Genomic DNA, 23,502 nt, shown 5'->3' on the forward strand with positions numbered 1-23,502 from the left:
GTTTACATTGAAACATGCTGACACATTAGTAAAGAAAAGGATGGGGATTACATGTGGAATCCCTTGGTGCTATCTCCAGGTGCTTAAAGAAGCTGGTGGCGAATGCTGGCGTTATTATTGGATTCTTAATGAAACCTTATGCTCTTTCTTATCACAATCATTTCTTGTAAGAATTATATTTTACTAAAAGTTACGCGCACTTAATGATGTCGAGTACTTTTTATTCACTGCATATTTTAATATTTTAGATTTTTTACAAAAATTAATATAATTAATATTATACTAGCGGGACCTGTGGAAATTCCACAGAGAACTCATTCATATGTAATATATTGATGTAGACGTTCAGCGTATATAGAGACGCTTTGATATTATTGTAGCGCTTTTGTTACAACTGGAAAAGTTTTTATGCAAGCTAGCAGGGACGCCCGGGTCGTAAAGTACGCTTAAATATGATATTTCAATTTTTGCAGATTATATATTATTATAGAGTTAATGTTATATCGATTTTATATATTATTATAGAGTTAATGTTATATCGATTTTATATATTATTATAGAGTTAATGCTATATCGATTTTATATATTACAAAGTTGCGATTTCTAAAACCTATATATATTCATATGACTTGGTTGCATCAGCTGTAATTGAAAGCAAAACAAAAACTTGAATGTACTTGAATGTCTGACGAATCCAAGAGTGGATGAAACGCGGAATATTCAGTGTAGCTTAATCGCCATATATATTTTATTACTTACTAACTAGCTCTACCTACGTATTGAGCACTTTTGAAGTAAATACTTAGTTTACGCATAATTTTATACTTTCGTATATTAATTATATGTGAGTAAATGAAGTAGTTATATATATATATATATATATATATATATATATATATATATATATATAACTTTAGTGCTATCAGCTATTATCGAAACTGGAACAAAATATTATGAAGAATTATTGATAAAATTATTTTTAAAAAGTATAGATAACTGGAGTGTCATCAGCTATAATCGAAACCGAAACCAAAACTTTTGAAGAATTCTTTCTAAAATTACTTATTACAAGAGATGGAAGTCATTGACAATGAAACGACGCGGATTTAAGCGTGAAACAGAAAATAACACACACGCTATCGTATTGATATATAGATATTTGCTTTCTCGTTACTGACGTATTAATGATCCAGTAGAAGATATGCTAGGTCTATTAATGCGACCGAAGGCTACTTCTGAATTAAATACTTGATACTTCCGCCTTTCGTTCACTCTGCCTGGGCTGACGGCTACTGGCAAACTGGTATACAAATTCTATTCAATAAAGTGTTCAGTCTTTGAAAATTGTAAGGCAGATCCACTATAGGTACGAAAACATCATGATAATAAATGTCATTATGCATGTAGTTAGTTATTAAGAGGTTTTTATGAGGTAAAAGTGCTCGATGCCCTTTTCTCGTCCTTGCAACTTCTTTTTCTACAGAAGAGAAGTTGCGAACCTGTTTCTGTTCTATCGTTATTTTAATGGCAAATGCTCGACTGAACTCTAATTCACGGTTCTCCCCTTGCCAAACTTTCACAAAAAGCACTCAACTAGCTATAATCACTATATACGATTTCCCCTATTCTCTATCTCTCGCCTAAACCTTAACGCAAATTCTATCAACATTTTTTTTCTCAGAGCTGTCTGCCTGTAGAATACTGATCTGCTAGCCTGCTTCCAAATTAAATACAATATGGCATGCTTCAAATCTAATGTAAACAGGTTCTTGTTGAGCTGTTTCTATAAAAAAATCAAATTCTACTCAATTTACATCATTAACGATTACTACACTACCACTTTATATTCAGTAATCCTTATCCTTGAGTGACCTGCGGGTCTTGATAAGTAGTGACAAAAAATAGGTCATGGCTGCCAGAACGGGAGCATGCTAGCCTTATGGATTCAATAAAGCCAAAATGATTCTTTTAAAAATATTGATATTTAATACATTTTACACTGCTTCAGTTGTGACGTTTATATGATGTTGCATACTTCTTATTAGAAGAGGACGTATATCTTTGTTGTTTGTTCGTGTTAGAGTGTGCATGTTGGTGCAGATATATCGCGTATATATAAAGAGACAGGGTACATGTTAATACAGGAGAGCCGACAATATATATAAAATGAGAGTAGATTTGATATATAGATAGATAGACCGAGATATAGAGCGATTGACATTTATACTGTTGACAGTTCTGTGAATGGGAGTGTTTCTATAACATTGGCACATACATTTCTTCACCTATTTTTGAGATGATGATTTTCACAAAGTCCTTATAATATAAATTCACAATACCTTTGTCTGTTGAATAACATAACACGAAGACACAGATACAAAATTATGATGATGTTCGTTTATTCCATTCTTACCGGTCAATGGCTTTGCATCAAGGAATTCAAGTCTTTACATGATTTCTTTCTTCTCTCCTTCGCTAGCAAGGTTTCATGTCAGCTCTGTCTCTGACCCCTCTCTTCTCCCCTGACTGACTGACTTCTGACTCGCTTTGCGAAACTCCAACTATATTGAAAACTCATGACGCCATTGCATGAGCAACACGTGCATATCAGACACGTGGCCTGACACGCCTCACGTTTTCACAAAGCCGACTCTCTAACTTAATTTTTGAGTAACCCATTTGACAAACATTTTCCATTGTCCGTTTTTAAATTCCTTATTTTAATTTCATTTCTTTAACAGACACAAAATTACATCATTACATTCCTTTTTCAATAAACAGATATCTAACTATTTCATGTGAATTAAACATTCCATTTTCAATAACATTCTGTATGAATTATTTTAACTTATGATCGCAATTCTCAATTCCAAACCTAGCTTCGCAAGTTCAAATCCTCGGCTATCTCATCTCATATTTACTCACTTACAAGAACAGGCGGTTGTTCTTTAACAATGATATCAAATACGTGTCGAGCTAAATACGTCCCTTTCATGTAATTTGACTGAGATATTTCATACGGTTTATTTTCTATTCGAAGGTATTATTTATCTCTCCCGCAGCGATTTGTGGGATTTGAAGAGACGGCGCCCTAGTGGTATAGCACTCTAGTCTGCAAAACTACCTATACAATTACGTCAGTATTCCTCGGTAGGCGATTAGCAATAAACCCCTTCTCAAATGAAGAAAGGAAAACTGAACAGGACCAAAGCCATACTTTTGCTAATAGGTAACACGTCTTATCAATAATGGCATAGATTAGCTTTGGTGCCGAGGGAAATATCATGGTTGATGGCAGCGTACGTATTTTACGGTGCTTGTGCAGTATATTGGATTTCAACCAAATGCATTTCAACTAAAATCACTATTACGCACTTACATGTCATGTAGAAATTAGAATTAATAAAAAAAATAGAAAAATGATCCAGTAGAAGATATGGTAGCTCTAGTTTTCACACACACACACACACACACACACACACACACACACACACACACACACACACGCGCGCGCGCGCACACACAAAATCACAGACAATAGGATCGGGCATTTTCTTTTTTTTTGGGAGGGGGTAGAAATTTCAAGGGAAGCAAAGAAGATAAGTCAGTTTGTCTTATCTTAGGCCAACAAAATTAACAGAGATTAGACGATTCCTGTAATGATCCGGTTCCTGCTGATTTTGTGGTGGGAGTAAAGTTCTGTGCATTCTAGGAGTTCTCTCTCTGAGGCGCCTGAAGCGAGGAATGCCGACGGGGCTGCCAAGACACGTATTGCAGCTCAGAGTTCCCCTCCACTGGGGAGCTCACTTCTCAATCCCACTTTCTGACTCTGGCCCCTAAATTCTTGCGGCGGGAGAAAACTAAATATCAACTTTTTCACATTCAAACACACGATAAACTCGATAATTCAATGAATTCTATTTTTACTTGTAATTAGTTTTCTAATCAATCAATTTTCGTAATGTTTGGAGTTTATAGTAATTTTGACAAGCAAGTAAGTACGTAATAGTTTTTTTTTTCCTAAGGTGCATTTTTTTAATTTGTTTAAAATTATGTTGTAACAAGCACTTATTTGAAATTATGTCACTAGGAGAAGCCATCGCACGAGGCATTGTTTAATATATGGGGTTACGTTTTATACACTTAAAGCTGACACAAAAGAAAACTTTTCATACATGTGTATTGTATTGAGTATTTCTCGAATCAGGATACGAAATATAGTATTGCTTTAAATATGTTCACTTGCTTGAGATAAAGCTAGCGTAGTTGTATAGAATTCTTAAGTTTGACTGAAAAGTATTACGCACTTTAATGCTCCGCTGTGCTGTTTATTTTAATTCGCTGGAAATTAGGATATCGCATAGGGAATTGTTTCATATGTGGATATCGGCGTTTATAATAAGTTATAAAATATATATGGCGAAAGCATCCTAGAGTGGATGAAACGTGGAATATTCAGTGTAGCTTAATCGCCATATATATTTTATAACTTACTAACTAGCTCTACCTACGTATTGAGCACTGTTGAAGTAAATACTTAAAGTTACGCATAACTTTATACTTCCGTATATTATTTTATGTGAGTAAATGAAGTAGTTATATATATATATATATATATATATATATATATATATATATATATGACTACTTCAGTTAATGATATAAATAATATACGAATATATATTTTTATGCGTAAATTTTCAGTATTTACTTCAACATTGTTCAATATATACGTAGAGCTAGGAAGCAAATTATGAAAACATTTGGTAATTAATCTACAAAGAATATTCTGTGTTTCATTCTCGTGATAATTCGTCAGGCTTATGCCTGACGAATTCTCATGAAAATAAAACGTGGAATATTCTGTCTAACTTAATTGCTATATATGATTTTATTTTAGTCGCTCCCCACGTTGAAATTCGTTTCCCTATAACAATAAAATAAATAATAAAAAAAAACTCGATTTGGCCTTTGAAAAGTGAGGGCGAAACCTGGTCGGCCGACTCTGTCCCACTATTTTTTTTTCTTAACCTTCATTAAATGTATTCCCTCCGTCCTTCTTTTTATCATGGATACAAAAAAATCGGTCTTCCCTTTTTCATAGCTATATATATATATATATATATATATATATATATATATATATATATATATATATATATATATATATATAAGCTGAATGTGTGTGTGTGTGTGTGTGTGTGTGTGTCTGGTCACGAATAGGCTCCTATATGGTTGACTATTTAAAAGAACTGATTACATATAATGATAGAAAATGTATCAAGACACAGGAATGGTTCTTTGATCTGGCAGAACGGTGGTTCATTAAATTTGTGGGGTCTGCGTTCAAATAGTTTAACAAGGTGTTTTAATATAGATCCACAGAATATTGTGATAAGTGTTTCAGTGTGAACAGGTATGGTATAATAAATTATGGGGTTTATCTGTTTTATTTTTACTTTCATCATATTTTGCTTTGGTTTTGCTACTCCCAAATTCAACCAAAATTTACAACTCTTCCTTTCCATAACCTATCATACTTTCATAAATCAGAGTCCATTTTCTGTAGGCTGTTTTTGAACCCAGTCAACAACGGGTACTTTTGCTAGTAGAATATAAAGCTGGACGTCTGTGTGTGTGTCTGGTCACGAATAGGCTCCTATATGGTTGACTATTATAGAAAACTGATCACATATAATGATAGAAGATGTATCAAGACACAGGAATGGGTATGTTTGATCTGGCATAATGAATATTCATTAAAATTGTGGGGTCTGCGTACGCGCCTGGTCCACAAAGTATGGAAATAAAAAAATGTAAAAATTTAAAAAAATGCGTTTACTAGGGTCTTTGATATAGATGCACATAATAATACTTTGATAAGTATGTTTTAACTTGATTATGGATGGTATAATAAAATTGTGGGGTCTGCGTTCGCGACTGGCCCCTGAAGAATGGAAATAGATAGAAACTTTAAAAAAGACTTTTCATATCTATCTGCGTAAGTATACTTTGATAATTTGTTTCAGTTTGAAGAAATATGGTATAATAAAATTATGGGGTGTTCGTTCGCGCCCGACCTCCATAGAATGGAAATATGTCACAAAGGTTAACAAGGTTTTTTAATATAGATCCACAGAATATTGTGATAAGTGTTTCAGTGTAAACAGGTATGGTATAATAAATTATGGGTTTATCTATTTTATCTTTACTTTCATCATATTTTGCTTTGGTTTTGATAACCCGAAATTCGAAGCTATCTCTTTACAACCCTTCCTTTTCATAATCTATCATACTTTCATAAATCAGAGTCCATTTTTTGTAGGCTGTTTTTTAACCCAGTCAACGACGGGTACTTTTGCTAGTATATATATATATATACATATATATATATATATTATTTATACATATATATATATATATAATCTGAGGTTATTGTAACCAATGAAGTTTAACTCGATTAATACAAGAGTGCTCAATATTGAAGTAGAGCAGAAGCTGTATTACTGGTAACTAGCCAACTGAAACATACTCAAAACTGTATATCGACAGATAACTGCTTATGTGAAAACAAATAAAGATCGTATATATATGTGTGTGTGTGTATGTATATATATATATGTATATATATATATATATTGCGTAAGGAAATGTACACACACAGACACACAGATACACAGATCAGACACTTTCACTTTAATAGATACATACATACACACACACACACACACACATATATATGTATATATATATAAGAACAAATATTTAATAAAATATGTTAAAATTACTTTGAAAAAGAGTTAAAAACATATTTAATCTGAAAAGGAAACACTTAATAAGTGGATAGTCCTTAATTCGCAGAGTTTCGAAAAATACTTTCCTTCTCATCAGAGGGTAGAAATTAGCAAAATGCGGGATCGGATTTTACATACAAAAGTATTTGATGAAACTGCAAGTAAGTCAAAGATTTTACTTGATAACAAAAAGTGAAGCAGAGCGAATATGGTGAAGAAAAAGGTGACGGGTGTCTATGTAACTGATTCTCTTTAACGCTGTGATATATACAGTGTGTCGTCAAGTGATTAAATATTCTTCTATTATTGGTTTTATATAACATCTTCATTGTATAAGTACTCGCTTCTTCACAAATACACTTCCATCCATCCATGCTTCCGTTTAGTCTTGAACGACAAAGGATACTCCTTAGGGGCAGTAGCGCGTGTAATTGTGAGGCAAGGGTTGCGCAATCTACATCCACACTTCTTCTGAATTGGCACTGTTTGAGTCCAGTGGCAACGAGAAGACCAAGACGACTGGAAACAATGCTGAGATAAGCGGAGAGAACATACAGCACCTGAAAATCCTAAATGGTTACCCATTTAGTACTGACCAGGTTCAACGTTGCTTAACTTCGGTGATCCAGCGGGAACCGGTGTGTCAACGTTATTATGACGTAATACACTTAGTCAACAAACGTGATACAGAAACTTTTACTAACAGCTTTTTTACAATATAACGTTAACAATACGTTTTCTTGTCTAAGACCAAAAGAACTACATACCTTCTTATTTGTCAAAACCGTGAAAGAACGTCATAGCAACGAGTTATATTTAACATCGGTATTATTCATCCTGTGGATTTCGTTGTTGGAGGTTGGCACGTTGAGTCTCTTTCTACATTTTCAGTCATTCTTCTTTCTGCTTCCAACACGGTCGTACACATGTCTGTTCGCTAAGGCGTTTCTCGCCAGTTTATTAGTTTGGTCTCTGCCTACTACTTCAGCAAAGCAGACCATATCACGTGTCGTCAAATTAAGCTAAAACCTTGCTTACTTAACTTAACCAAATTCCAATCTACTTTAATATTTCTAAATCGACTTTGTTTATTTTATTTTTTAGTTAATACCTGGATAAACATTCAAGATGTAAATACATATTCTACAAAATCTAAATGTTATATTTTTCTAATAATAATTATCGACCAGCTTACAGTGTGTTGTCCGGTCAATATCAAACAGGGGTAGTGATGACGGATTTCCTGACAAAGCGTACCAAACTAACGAGACATATGGAAATTCTACAGGAGACTCATCATATGCAATACATTGATGTTGGCATTCTGTAGATGTTCAGTATAACTGGGGACGCTTTATTAAAACTGCAAAAGTATTTTGTTAGCTAGTCCGATCGTAAAGTACGCTTAAATATGATATTTGAATTCTTGCAGATTTCGTATATATAGAGTTAATGTTCTATCGATTTTTATATATTATAAAGTTACGATTTCAAAAATGAAAAAAATATATGCATATAACTTAGGTGCATTAGCTTGAATCGAATATATATATATATATATATATATATATATATATATATATATATATACTGAGTTCCGTCAGTATATAAATATACATACATACACACACATATATATATATATATATATATATATATACTGAGTTCCTTCAGTATATAAATATACATATATATATATACATATATATATATATATATATATATATATATATATATATATATATATATATATATATATATGTATATATATATTGAGTTCCTTCAGCCATAATAGAAACCGAAACCGAAACTTATGGAGAATTCTTGATAAAATTATTTACAAAAATAATAGATGACTTAAATGCCATCAGCCATAATCGAAACCGAATCCAGAACTTATGAAGAATTCTTGGTAAAATTATCTATGCCAAGAAATGGAAGTATATAACAATTAAACAACCCGGATATAAGCGTGACACAGAAAATAACACATGCTATCGTATTAATATATAGATAATACGAATCAAGAGGGGAGGCAACATCAGCAAGAGTATACTCTTCATGCAACTCGCATGTCACCAGATAAGAAACACGAGCAAGTGGTTAAAAAATCTCTCGTTAGTCTTTTACTCCCCTAACCTTGAACTATCTGACTTTCATCCTTTCACAACCCTGAATTTGTTTTTAAATAAAAGAGATTTACAGATGATGCAGTGTTGGTTTCCTAAGTCACATGGTGGTTGGAGGATTAACATTGTGTTGTACAAAAATCGGTTCCCACGACAACGAGATGAATACGTAACTTTGCGTGAATCTTTTGCACAGAAAAACTAATAACTGTGCCACGAGAAGTACGCAAAGGCAAAATGTCTCGCTTAATACATGCGTGACGGACAGACCCAATGATGTTATAAAGAGTGACGAACGAACGACGAACTCTTTTTTTTTTATAGAAATCCTTGGATTTATCTAGCATACGTCTATTCAATCTGTGCGTTTAGCGATAGAATCTAAGGGATGACAGACGGAACTATCGACCCCTCCTTTATAGAGTAACAATGACGTATCAAAAAAAGCAATGTAAGCCATCTCTTGCTTACATTACATGCGTTTGCCACAGTTAAGACACGTTTTTATTCTGAAACGATACCAATATAAAAGAACTAACGTTGAACTGACGTGTCTTTTTAAAATTTCTTTTCTCTCGTATCCAGTCGATATTGTGGTGGTTTGTTTGCCCACTGGTCCGTGTGAATAGTCACGTTTGCTAGCGAAATAGACCGATGGAGAGAAAGCTGTGATGTCAAGATGCAAGTCTAGACTCATCGTCAAGTGTTCGATACGCTCAGCTTGTTAAACGGTATAAAGTGTGCTTGTAATCGGCCCTCTTATACAATGGTTGACAAGGACACACACAAAAAAAAAATGGCTGATTCTTGGTGAGTGTGAACTTACGGTTGGACGCATGCGTAGTGGAGGATGACGCTTTGAGAGTTCAAAAATGGCGGCCCGTTCATGTCGAAAACGAGAACTTCTATCAAATATTTGTTACATAGCTACTTTTTCCGTAAGAAGAAGAAAGCTAAACATAAACAAAGTTTTGACAAAACATGTAGGACTTATTAGATTAGCCTTTTTGGCACGTTTAGATTTTTCGCTTGTTTCATTTTTCTTCAATCGAACTTTTCAGATTTCAAGGGAACCCTTCCTGGGGCTAACTTTTACTCTCTGTATAAGATGCGTAGATATTAGAATATTCCGTTACTATCTCTTTTATCTCTCAAACGTTGAGTGAGTAAAGACGTTAGGAATATTAAATTTCCTCTTGCTTACTGACCAAGTAATTATGATATAGTACATATTTTTTAAAAATCTTTGACTTTACTGGATTCTAACACAAGAATTCATCTAGTCTGGTGGAGTATCCGGTTTGTGTTGTTACTATAGGCAACGTCACTTAGGGTAGATGCACCAATCCCCGCATAAGCCAATATATTAATACAGAGTCGTGATATCAAAAATAAAAACATAAAAGTATTTAGGTGCCATTAGATTGAATCGAAACCGAAACTATAGCATCCAAAGCTGGTGACGTTTCCACTGTACCAAGGTGACAGGAATATTAACTGGTTAAAAATTAAAAATAAATTAAGATGAATGTACAAAATGTATAACGATTTTTAAAAAAATTTGATCATTTTTTTTATCTATTAACAACTATTTTTACCGGCCAATTCTCGAATAAACCAATGTAGGGTACCCTAACCGATACCATTTTATTTGGGTTTCGAATACTATGTTAATTTGAATATTTGGTAACGGTGTACTTGTAGGGTGAAGTATCATCATGCCAGGTTGTTCAGACAAACATTTGTACAGAGACATTATGCACTAAGCAATTTTAGTATACTAACGGCGGGGGGGGGGGGGTCCGGGCGTAAAATACGCTTAAATATGATATTTTAATTTGTCCAGATTTCGTATGTATTATTATAGAGTCGTGATTTCAAAAGTTTAAAAAAATGTATGTGGGTGCCATCAGCTAGAATCGGAATCGAAATGTAGCATTCGAAGCTGGTGATGATATCACTGTATGAACATGACTTGCATATAAATTAATTAAAAAATAAAAATAAAAAAATAAACTAAGATGAATGTACAAAATGCATTACGATTTTTATAATTTTGACACATTTTTGACCCCTTAAAACAGTTTCAACCAGCTTAAGACTCATAAAAGAAATGTTCGTAAAAAAATCCAATCATTTGAGGCTCCTAGCGCCGTTCTATGACTTTTAATTTTGGTGGAGAGTTTGAAAATATGGAGACAGACGGACTGACAGAGAGATAGAGAGACAGACAGAGAGACATATAGCGTTTAATGTATTAGATTTTTAAAAAGTTTGATGCCCTTACAGATTAACTGTTTGCAAGTTTGTCTTGCTGCATCTCCTCTGCAGATTCAGTGCCGGTCATGACCTCGCACTCAATAACGTATGAAAAACAAATCCTCAATTCTCCTTGTTTGCATCAATTTTCGCGCCAATCGCCCCCACAAATGTACAAGACGCTGACTCGACGGCATGACGCTATTTCTTTTTATCTATCTATTTTTAAGCTATCAGATCGATTCAAGTGTTTTTGCCGATTTATATTCTTAATCCAAAGTGAAAACTTTGTTTTTGAACATTTTTTCTTTTACAAATGAATTACCACTTATCAAGGCCAAGAGTTCACTCGAGGAGAAGGATTAAAGAGTGTACAGTGGTCAAAAGGACAATATAATAGCAAGCGTTAGAAATGTAAATTTAATAAAATTGGATTATTTAACGACTCATCAAGAACTTGTTTACGTTGGACTTGAAGACGACTATATTATAGTCAGCTGGAAAGCAGGCAAACGGAAGAGAGTTCCACAGTTGTGCAGTTCTAAGAAAGAAGATTTGTTCATGGAATCTACGTTTAGGTTTAGGCACAGATAAAGAGTTGGGGAAAATATTGATAGTTTTCAACTAGACGTGTGTTTCTCACGACTGTTTGGTGAGGGTGGGACCATAAATTGGTGCTCAGACGAACACTTGCCACAAAAATAACGATAATGCAGAGATAGGCTCACAACATCTCTTCTGTTAGAAAGCGATTGCAGGAAAGAGAAAAGGACATCCCCCACTAAGCTACGAAGTCTATTTTGAACACTGTCAAGACAGGATAAGATCTTTCTATCAGCTTATGCCCAGATGTGGCAACAGTACTCCATCTTGGGGTGTACCTGGCTCTTATATAGGTAGAGAATTACATCAGCAGGTAGATATCTACTGGATCGATACAACGATCACATAATTTTTCCAGCGACCTTCATAAGCATAACGACCTTACTTCCATCTGTCAACAAGCTTATAAATGTCTCGCTTGTACAATTATTTGTGTTTTGATGTAAAATATGAACCTGATTTATGTTCAATCTCCTCTCGTGACGTTGACCTAAAGACCAACTAAATGTTTGTAACCTTAGAAATTAGTAATAAGTAGGGCTATGACAAAATAATAGTCTTTTCATTATTTTGACTCTCTAGTATATATCAGTTCATATTTTATATTTTTAGAAAAAGTGATGTGGTTCTCGATTGGTCCCACTATATGTGATATATACTCGAGAGTCCAAACAATGATAAGAATGTTCTCTTGTCATATCCCTACTGATAATCCGATTAAGATAGGTGAGGATAATATGACGGATGTCGCAAGGTTTAGCAACCAAATTCTCTAACAAGAATTTAAATCAGTAATGCGGTGGGGGACAAGAATAATCATGATAGAAGATGGCTTCCTTTTTTGTGTTAACTAAAGAAGGTCGTTTTCAGATAAAAATAGGTAAGACTATTACGTGAAAATATTAATAATGCTTTAGTAATATGAATGAATACGTTACAAATTAATCATGTGATGTTTAATTAATAACAATATGCATAAATTAATTACAATGCTTTTATATGTCCCCTCAACGAACCGACAAAAAAAAACTTTTGCACCGACCTAACAATTATATAGTATACAACTTCCCCTTTTCTTGCTGTGAGGGATTGCAGGATCTTTTTTTTTTTTTTACATAGGCATCACCACATTATCAAGGCCCAGAGGCCACTCAATGATAAGGGTTAAAGAGTGTACAGTAGAAATTGGACAATATAGTAATCATTAGTAATGAAAATTTGGTAAATTTGATAACTTATATGGAACGGCTCATCAAGAACTTATTTACTTTAGACTTTAACACAACCATATTGTAGTCAGCCGGAAAGCAGGAAAACGGAAGACAATTCCACAGGCGTGCAGTTCTAAGAAAGAAGCTTTGTTCATGGAATCTACGATTAGGTTTAGGCACAGATAAAGAGTGGGAGGAATTATTGATAGTGTTTACAGCTAGACGAGTGTTTCTTGTGAAAGTTTGGCGAGGGGGGACCATAGATTGAAGCTCAGTCGAACACTTTCCATGAAAATAACGATACATCAGAGACGAACTCGCAACATCTCTTCTGTGAGATAGAGGTTGCAAGGAGGAGAAAAGGACATCTCCTACAAGGCTACGAAGTCTATTTTGAACTCTTTCAAGGCAGGACAAGTCCTTTCTAGCAGCTCCTTCTCAGATGTGGCAACAGTATTCCATCCTTGGACGTACCTGGCTCTTATATAGATAGAGAATAGCATCAGCAATGAGATATTTACCGGATCGATAGAAAGATCCGACCATTTTTCAAGCGGCCTTGGCAACAGATTTGATGTACGTGTTCCATTTAAGATCAGGAGTAATGGTCAAGCCCAGAAGCTTGTCAAAACTTGAGGCCTCCTGAAGACGAGAGCCATTCATTACAATTGATGCCAAATGTGGATTAGAATGTTGATGATGTAAAGAGAGAAGCTTGGTTTTAGATGCATTACCGGTTGTTTTATATTTTAACATGTTACAGTCAGAACGTCAGGTGTTTTTGGTCTGGATACTTTGTGATCAACACGAGAGAATAGATGAATTATAGCTAATTTCATGAACGGACATAAGAGACCGTTCCAACACATTTCCCTAATTATTAGCCGAGACAAAGCCATTTCATTTGTGACGTTAACTCGCAACATCTAAGTCTTCGTAAAGAAAACCAACATTTTTTGTACGTTTATATTGTGTTTCCAAATATTAAATGCTTGTTCATATGCATTGGTGTGTGAGGGAAACTTGCAGGAACGACTCTACATGAACGTTTCACCTTACTTCCCTATTTATCAGTCGAGACACCTCCATATCTAATGACGTCATCCAGCAAATGTCTGTATATTGGTAAATAAAACAAGAAAAATCATTTATTTGTATTTTTTTATATACATTGTGATTAAATATATTAATGTTTCTTCATAGCACCGTTTTAATATTGTTATTCTTGTTTCTTTTCGTAATAACATCTCATGGCCACGTAGCGAGATTTTAATGTGTAAAAGTGTTGGAACGAGTAATCTGATATTAATTTATTTTTTTTATTTCGGACTATTATTCTCATCTTTATTAGTTGTTGTTTTCATCTTTATTGGTTGTTGTTTTTTTTCACGACGTTTCGGCCAACTATTCCCCTGGCCTTCGTCAGGTGGTAACCGCGACGGATAGGAACTTGGAATCTCCTAACTGTATTCCCAGCAATCACTGCCATCCGTAGTTGTTGTCGTCTTACCACGTTTTGGCCAAGTAAACCGCTGGCACGTTTTGGGTAGGATTGAAACCGCTATCCTCAGACAATGTCCATCGAAAGCCGTAGAGATTCAACGTCTCTATCAACTGCGCCACGAAGGCCAGAGGAATAGTTGGCGGAAACGTTGTGAAAAACAACAACTAATAAAGATGAAAACAACAACTAATAAAGATGAGAATAATAGTCCGAAATAAAAATAAATTAATATATATTATGCTCATCTCAAAAATGAATTCCAATTAAGGAATAATATATATACGAGTAATCTGAATTAGGAATTCGGAACTTCTGTAGAATTATAATCGGTATGAGAATCTGTTCCGATTTTTCCGATTCTCGATTCCGATTAAAGTTGGTGCTAAAACAGATTCTTTTAATTTTTTTTTTTTTGCAAACGTAATTTTCGATCTTTCGTATTAATGATAAAATTATAAATATCTATTTATTTTAAATTATCAGTAACACTTATTTTTCTAGATCAACCACGTATTTTTACGTCTGCCAAAACATCTGCACATATTAACAGTGATTCTACGATAACCCGATAAGAACAACAACTTCCTCAGTAAATATTTAGAAAATGAGAAAGAATCGGAATCGGTAACTGTATCGGAAATGAGAATTTAAAACAGACTCGGTAATTGTATCGGAATCAGGAAAAATATTGAAATCGGCCCATCACTGATAAAACTAAGAGGAAAATGGAAAATTCCACAGAAGGTTAAATGTGGCGGAAAAGCTAGAAAGTTCCTTCTTACTATAAAACAGGCCTCGGAATGAAACCCAACGGTTTTCAAGCCTTCCACTAGATTTTAATGATGGATCGACAGTATGCAGTTTCAAATTAATGTGAAACGTGAATTAGTCAAATCCCAGAGCATTTAATAGGTTATTGTTCTTTTTAATTGTTTCTTCTACTGCAGTTGAACAGAGAAAGAATAAAATTTCAACATCTTCATCACCTCTGTTGAGACAACTACAGCGAATAAAGGCGTGAGACAAACTGCCATTTCTGTGTGAAGATCGAGGAAATCATCCACGTAAGGCTACAGCAGAATATTTTCAATTTAAGACGGACGAAGGTGATGAGAAAGCCAGCGCCACAGGCTGGGCAGATTAGTCTTTCTAGCTTTTAATTGTTGTGTTTCCTCGCGTATATTAAAAGAAACAAGGCATTTTTTTTCAGGCATAATACGCACCTGAAACGAGTTATGATATTTTCTCCTCAGGTGTCCTTAAAATCAGCTGCATTTACCTAAACACACTTCACTTCTAAGACATCGACAGTCCACTGAGATCGCACTATTTCATTTCTGTCACCGACACTGTGGTGTGTATGGGTATGACATAATCTACGGGCCAGGCTGAAGTGCATAGTTCGCCAGGTACAATTGTTAATCACAATAAATTGGCAGTGACACTTGATCCCGAAAGTCTCAAATATCAAGTTGATTAGTTAGCATACCCAACCGTCGTGCATCAAATTTATGATTTTTTATTCAATTTTCTAACTGCTAGAGCCAATCTACACGTTCTATAATGCCGAAATCTATTCCTGAATTTATAATTATCACATTAGATCCATATTTCATTAAGTAACTCTCTTCCAGATATACATCAATGATCTCCCAAAACACATATTCAAATAATTCGTTGGCAGCTATGTTGATGACACGACCATCTGTGGCAACACATCTAGGGGCATAAATGACAAAGTTCTCTCTGATTCTCTCTCCTCTGATCTTGAGCGCACGGTACAATGGGGGAACATGTGGCTGGTTACTTTTAATGAAATTTAAAACGAAGCTCCTATCTTTACATCATCAACGCTCGTATCCCTATCTGGCATCAATTGAAATGGATGGCTCTCGTCTAGGGGAGGCTCATTGTTTTGATAAGCTTCTGGCCTTTACTCCTGACCTGAAATGGAACACGTACATAAAGTCTGTTGCCAAGGTCACTGGAAAAATGGTAGGATCCTACTAGCGCTCCAGAGGATATCTCACTGCTGATGCAATTCTCTATCTATATAAAAGCCAAGTACGTCCAATGATGGAGTATTGCTGCCACATCTGGGCAGGAGCTGCTAATAACAGCCTATCCTGCCTTGACAGAGTACAAAATAGACTTCGTGGTTTAGTGGGGGATGCCTTTTCTCTTCCCAGCAACCTGTCTCCTACAGGAGAGACGTTGCGAGCCTGCCTTGTTTTATCGTTACTTCCATGGAAAATGCTCGTCTGAGCTCCAATCTCTGGCCCCCTTCACTAATCTTTCACGATAAATACCCGTCTAGCTGAAACCACTGTACAAAATTTCCCCCACTCTTTAACTGTGCGAAAACTAAAACGTAGATCCCATGAACAAAGCCTTTTTCTTTGAAGTGCACGCCAGTGGAACTCTCTTCCGTCTGCGTGTTTCCAACCTGACTACATCTTAGATGTCTTCAAGTCCAACATAAACAAATTCCTAATGAACCGCCCCCTTAAGTAATCCACTTTATCAGATCTCCAATACTAACGATTACTACGATACTATCCCATTGATTACTGTACACGCAATAACCTTTATCCACGAGTGGCTTCCGGGCCTTAATAAGTCGTGAGCCCATGTAAAAAAAGTAAATAAGTTTGAATTTATATATATATATATCGTTAATAATAATTCTAAAACAAGAAAGTGTATTTATTTTATAACCATAGTATTTTATTTATATGTTACCATATTACTCTTTTCGTGTTTCGTTAAATAGCGCAAATTCATCAAACAACTCATCAGAGATAGATATGCATTCTTTAGCAATAAAAACAGTTGGATGTATTTTTTCTTTGGAATAAAAAGTGTGTGTCGAGAGAATTCATTATCTCTCTCTATATATATATTAATTCGTATTCCTGTTTGTTTGTTTGTTTGTTCACAATTTGATTTATATATACAAAAGGTTCTTTACTTTACTCATTCATTTATTTCTATATATAGTAGTATATATAGTATGATTCTTGCAGATTAGATACAATAAAAAGATCATCTCACTTGCATATTACATTAAGAAAAATCGATTTTATTAAATAGCTGTATCTTAGTTAATGTTTCTAGCGAGAGAATTGTTATAAGTGTTCTATTTAAAATCATTATTTAATAAATTTGAAACAATAATTATATTGATAACATATTTTATTAAATTTATTTGGAATCATTATTCCAACATCGATTTTTTAAAAAATCTTTGTTTTAGAGTTATTTGCACCTTCGGAACATAAACAGAAAAAAAGACTATCACTAAATAAAATAATTTAAAATAATAATTAAAATAATAGAGACGTCATTATCCAATAAGCTAATGCATTACGTTGTAAAAGAGATACGGCTGTTTTCGGTCAACCAGACGACGGGTGTTTTGTTGGATATCGGAGAATTCACACACTCTTACAGTTGGGCAGTTTTTTTTCTGGTAGAAACCGAATGATGTGACTGGACAAGGAAATTTTTCTGCTGATAACTAGGCTATATAGTAGCGTACGAATAACTTGGCTCAGTAATATTTTCAAATGGGAATCTATCGAGCCATTTAGTTAAAGCCCATATTTGTCATATGCACAGATCAGTTTAAATGAAGGAAAAAATAACGTGGACTTTTATTTTACTTTGCAAATAAAACTGTTATGATGAAATATCTATTAAGATAAGTGAAAGTAAAAACTTAAGGCAACCAAAATATTTCTAGCTTAAAAATAATTCTGAGTAGATAAAAAATGTTTGGCTTTTATTGCTTTTTAAATATTAAAAAAAAACAGTTACGAAAAACTGAAGAAAAGATTTCATGCATTTGTGTTCATTATTCTATAAACAGCTCTCCAGAAATTTTTACGATATGACCAACTTCAAAAAATAAAGATCTACTTATTTTGGCCTAATACGTTTAAATAGCCTTTATAAATAATTTGAAAGAACTTTTGAAAAGAAGGGAAATTAACATTTTAGAGTGAGGATCATTTTTCCATATTAATTTACCGTAAAATGAGCACTCACATTTTGGCCACCAAGCGTTCAACGAGACATGTCAGCTCTAGAATTTTTTCAAGTTTGGCGATCGAGGGGGTGGGCCAAAACATTACAAATACAAATTTTTTTGCTTTTTTTTGGGTGGGGTGAATTACATTTAAAATATAAAATAACGATAAATTTAATTAATTTCTTTGAGACCACTCTGTACTTTCACCTAACAATTTCATAAACAAAACGAACCCCCAAATATTTCAAATTACATTGGGGGGCATTAAAAAGACGAAAAAATTCATTTAATTGTTTTGGGAATTAATTTTTGGTAGATCATCATATTTTTTAGGGGTTCTGCCTACTTGGCTACTTTTTTTGTCTTGCGGTCGAACGGGCATTCGCTGTTATTTTTATTGAAAAAAAAGTTGTAATGATTTATTTTTTATTTTTTGGGGGGAGGCAGATTTCTTTCCAGTGCTCAATATCCGGAGAATAGTTTCCTTTCTTTGTATCCCTTCTGCCGAAATATCTGGTAGAGAGGGTATCACATACTTCTTTTTTTTGGGGTGGGGGGCGATTACATTTACATGTTTTTATTCGTTCTTTTATTTTTGCAATTGCTGTGTGGGTATCCACGTTGCCTATGATGAAAATGATTAGTATAGCAGGTGTGTTCCAAACGGATTAACGAGATTACATGTGATGTATTTTAGGCCGATAATTTTAATTTTCTGTATAATTTTTTTATATGCTCAATTTTGTATACATCATATAGTAAAGTTTTCTATTTGATGTCTCATCCAATTATCGTCTCAGAAACAATCGTGCACAGATTGATTATTTACACTGAATTCTTGGAGCCTAAGTAATTGTTTTTCCATAAATCATATTTACTCTTACTTCAATATACATATATATATATATATATTTGGTGAGGTGATTGAGAATTTATAATTCAAAATGAAAATTAAAAACTAAAAAGTAAAAATCTGTTTAATAAGAAGGGGCACAACAAAGCCAATAAATTGTACGATCGTATCGGAAACGATGTTTTTTATTGTGACAGACATTGACTCAAGGACAATAATTTTAGCATATAGTTTTTTATGAAAACAAAGTCTTCTCTTCAGCAAAATATTGGGTAGGTTTTTTTTAATAAAAGACACCATAAATAAACCGAGCATTTTAAATCTTAAATTGGTTCATCCTTTGAAAGCCGTAATAATCCTCAGAGCCAGTTTTGGTTTCGGTTTCGATTATGGCTAAAAGAACTACGTATATATATATATATATATATATATATATATATATATATATGTATACATATATTTTTCATGAGTTTTTATTCATATTCGATTCAAGCTAATGCACTGAAGTCGTATATATATATATATATATATATATATATATATATATATATTTTTTTTTAAATCGCAACTTTATAATATATAAAAATCGATAGAACTTTAACTCTATAATAATATATATGAAATCTGCAATAATTAAAATATATTTAAGCGTACTTTATGACTGGGCTTTGCCGGGCGTCCGTGCTAGCCTAGAAAATACTTTTGCAGTGTAAACAAAAAAAGCTATAATAATATCAGAGCGTCTCCATTCACACTGAACATCTACGGAATGCCTACATCAATATATTACATATGAATGAGTGCCCTGTGGAATTTCCTCGGGTCCCCGTAGTAATAATTAATTATAGGCGTAATTCTTAATTATTAATTAATAATAATATAATATATACGTATATATATATTGTTCCTTAATTGGAATTCATTTTTGAGATGAGAATTATATATATTAATTTATTTATTTGATTTATATTGATTTATTTGATTTATTTTATTGATTGCTGAGAATACAGTTAGGAAGTTCGAAGTTCCTATCCGTCGCTGTTACCACCTGACGAAGGGCAGAGGAATAGTTGGCCGAAACGTCGTGAAAAACAACAACCAATAAAGATGAAAATAATAGTCCGAAATAAAAAAAAAAAAAATAAATTAATATATATAATGCTCATCTCAAAAATGAATTCCAATTAAGGAATAATATATATACCCATCGGTGCGGACCCGACTATGGAAGATGAGATAATAAATAAACGTGGATTAATAAGTTCAAAGAATCCAACCTTGATCGCCCTTCGAGGCCCGTGGCGCAGTTGATAGAGACCTTTAATCTCTACGGTTCCAGATGGACATTGTCTGAAGATAGCGGTTTCATATTATTTGAAAACATAGCAGCAAGTTTTAGTCTCCCCTCCATCAAGGCCAGGTGTTTTGGGGAAATATCATATATATATATATATATATATATATATATATATATGTGTGTGTGTGTGTGTTTGTTTGTTTGTGTGTGTGTGTGTGTGATTTCATATGAAAGCTGTTGTCTTGTTACTCAATCAAATTTGTGCAAATAATTCATAACTACAATAAAGTGCACGTACTTTATATATATATATATATATATATATATATATATATGAATATATATATATGTGTGTGTGTGTGTGTATGTAAATATATGTATATGTATATATATATATGAAAATATATATATATATATATATGAATATATATATATATAAATATATATATATATATTATATCTAAATATATACGAGTTGGCAGCAGACACAGCTGTTGCATAATAGATTGTTTACTATCGCGTCTGTTTTTTTTAATCGTAATAAATTATGACTTTGGGTAAAATGTACCCTACTTCCATGCCGTATATTTGTCATTGCTTATGCGTTAAAAGAAATAGCTTTCAACCTTTACAACATAATTTATTTAATTTTTAAATGCTCACACGGACAAATAGAGTATTAGTATATAATATGCCGAATAGGATACCTTACCACTTTTGCATGTAAAATAAAAGAGCTTGTGTTTTGATATATCTTCTTGTTCATTCTAACCTAAATTGGTATTGATGTTTAAATTATTTGTTCAGTTTCCATTTGGACATTGTTTCTCTGTTGTTCTTAGGTTATTGTCTTTGCTAAGAAATCGACAATAAACTATAACATGACATACCTCATATCTGTGAATTTATATGAATATGTACATACACACGTAATATATATATATATATATATATATATATATAGAGAGAGAGAGAGAGAGAGAGAGACATAGATAGATGGGTGGGTGACCTCTTCGAGAAACAATGGATGCCACATGTAAGAGTGCCTGCACGTGTAACTATTAAGAAATTCGCATACATGCCTCTCCTGATTCGGTACTGCCTGATTCCAGTGGCAAAGAAATATCCAGAACGTCTGCGAACAATGCCGATGTAAACGAAACGTACATACATCTGCTTGTATTCGCAATGGTCACCCATTTTTGTACTGACTAAACTCAATGATGATTAGCTTCGATGGACTAACGGGTGGTTGTGTAAGTGTGATATATATATATATATATATATATATATATATATATATATATTAGTATATATATATATATATATATATATATATATATATATATATATATATATATAAAACAGAATGGAGGTTGAAGGACCTCAATACTCAACGTTTCGCCAGATTTATGTGGGCCTTTTCAAGAGGGATAGTCACTGACTTGGAAAATCCCGCATAAATCGGGCAAAACGTTGAGTATTCAGGTCCTTCCACCTCCATTCTATTTCATATTGTTGGATTTAATCCAGCTCAACAATCATATATATATATATATATATATATATATATATATATATATATATATATATATATATATATATATATATATATATATGTGTGTGTGTGTGTGTGTGTGTGTGTGTGTGTGTGTGTGTGTGAAACAGTGAAACAGTACTGCATGTAGATTACTATAGTAAGTGAGTTGACATATCAAAGGCCTTTGACAAAGTATGGCATAAGGGTCTACTTCACAAGATTTCCAGCTACGGTATAACTGGAAATGTTTTCTCAATCATTAAATCATTTCTCTCCGATAGGCTCATAAGAGTAGTGGTAGATGGACAAAAATCGGAGGCCTGCAATATAAATGCTGGAGTCCCTCAGGGGTCAATCCTGGGCCCAACTCTCTTCCTGATCTACATCAATGACCTCCCTAAAATCATACTTAAATCATTCGTTGACATCTATGCTGATGACACGACCATCTACGGCAACACATCAAAGGCTGTAAATGACAAAGTTCTCTCGGATTCTCTCTCCTGTGATCTCGAGCGCGTGGTTCAGTGGGGGAAGATGTTGCTAGTTACCTTTAATGCATCCAAAACCAAACTCTTATCCTTACATCATCAACGCTCTGATCTCCAGCTGGCATCAATTGTGATGGATGGCTCTCGTCTGGGTGAGGCCCCGTGTTTTGACAAGCTTCTGGGTTTGACCTTTACTCCTGATCTGAAATGGAACACGTACATCAAGTCTGTTGCCAAGGTCGCAGGAAAGATGGTGGGATCCTTCTACCGCTCCAGAAGATATCTCACTACTGATGCAATTCTCTATCTATATAAAAGCCAAGTACGGCCAAGGATGGAATACTGTTGCCATATCTGGGCAGGAGCTGCCAAAAACAGCCTATCATGCCTTGACAGAGTACAAAATAGACTTCGTGGTTTAGTGGGGGATGCCCTTTTCTCTACCCTACAACCCCTCTCCCACAGAAGAGACGTTGCGAGCCTATCCTTGTTTTATCGTTATTTTCATGGTAGGTGCTCGTCTGAACTCCAATCCCTGGTCCTCCCTCGCCAATCTTTCACGAAAAACACCCGTCTAGCTGAATCCACTGTGAAAAATTTCCCCCACTGTATATCTGTGCCTAAATCAAAACGCGGATTTCATGAGCAAAGCTTCTTTCTTAGAACTGCACGCCTGTGGAACTCTGTTCCGTCTGCCTGCTTCCCTCCGGACTACAACTTGGATGTCTTCAAGTCTAATGTTAACAAATTCCTAATGAACCGCCCCCCCTAATTAAACACTTCATAAA

At 34.0% G+C, this 23,502-nt stretch overlaps 1 long non-coding RNA gene across 1 annotated transcript in view; it reads right to left on the reverse strand.

The window, feature by feature from the left end:
* Positions 1–20,801, reverse strand: part of LOC145284984 (uncharacterized) — a 58,175-nt gene extending 37,374 nt beyond the window's left edge. Inside the window, exon 1 of the long non-coding RNA XR_013868919.1 lies at positions 20,664–20,801. This is a non-coding gene — a long non-coding RNA (uncharacterized LOC145284984). The remainder of the gene's footprint in view (positions 1–20,663) is intronic.
* Positions 20,802–23,502: the final 2,701 nt, after the last annotated feature.

Source organism: Euprymna scolopes, chromosome 9 (assembly GCF_053919585.1).
Source record: "Euprymna scolopes isolate OS-2025 chromosome 9, ASM5391958v1, whole genome shotgun sequence".
Taxonomy (NCBI): Eukaryota; Metazoa; Mollusca; class Cephalopoda; order Sepiida; family Sepiolidae; genus Euprymna; species Euprymna scolopes.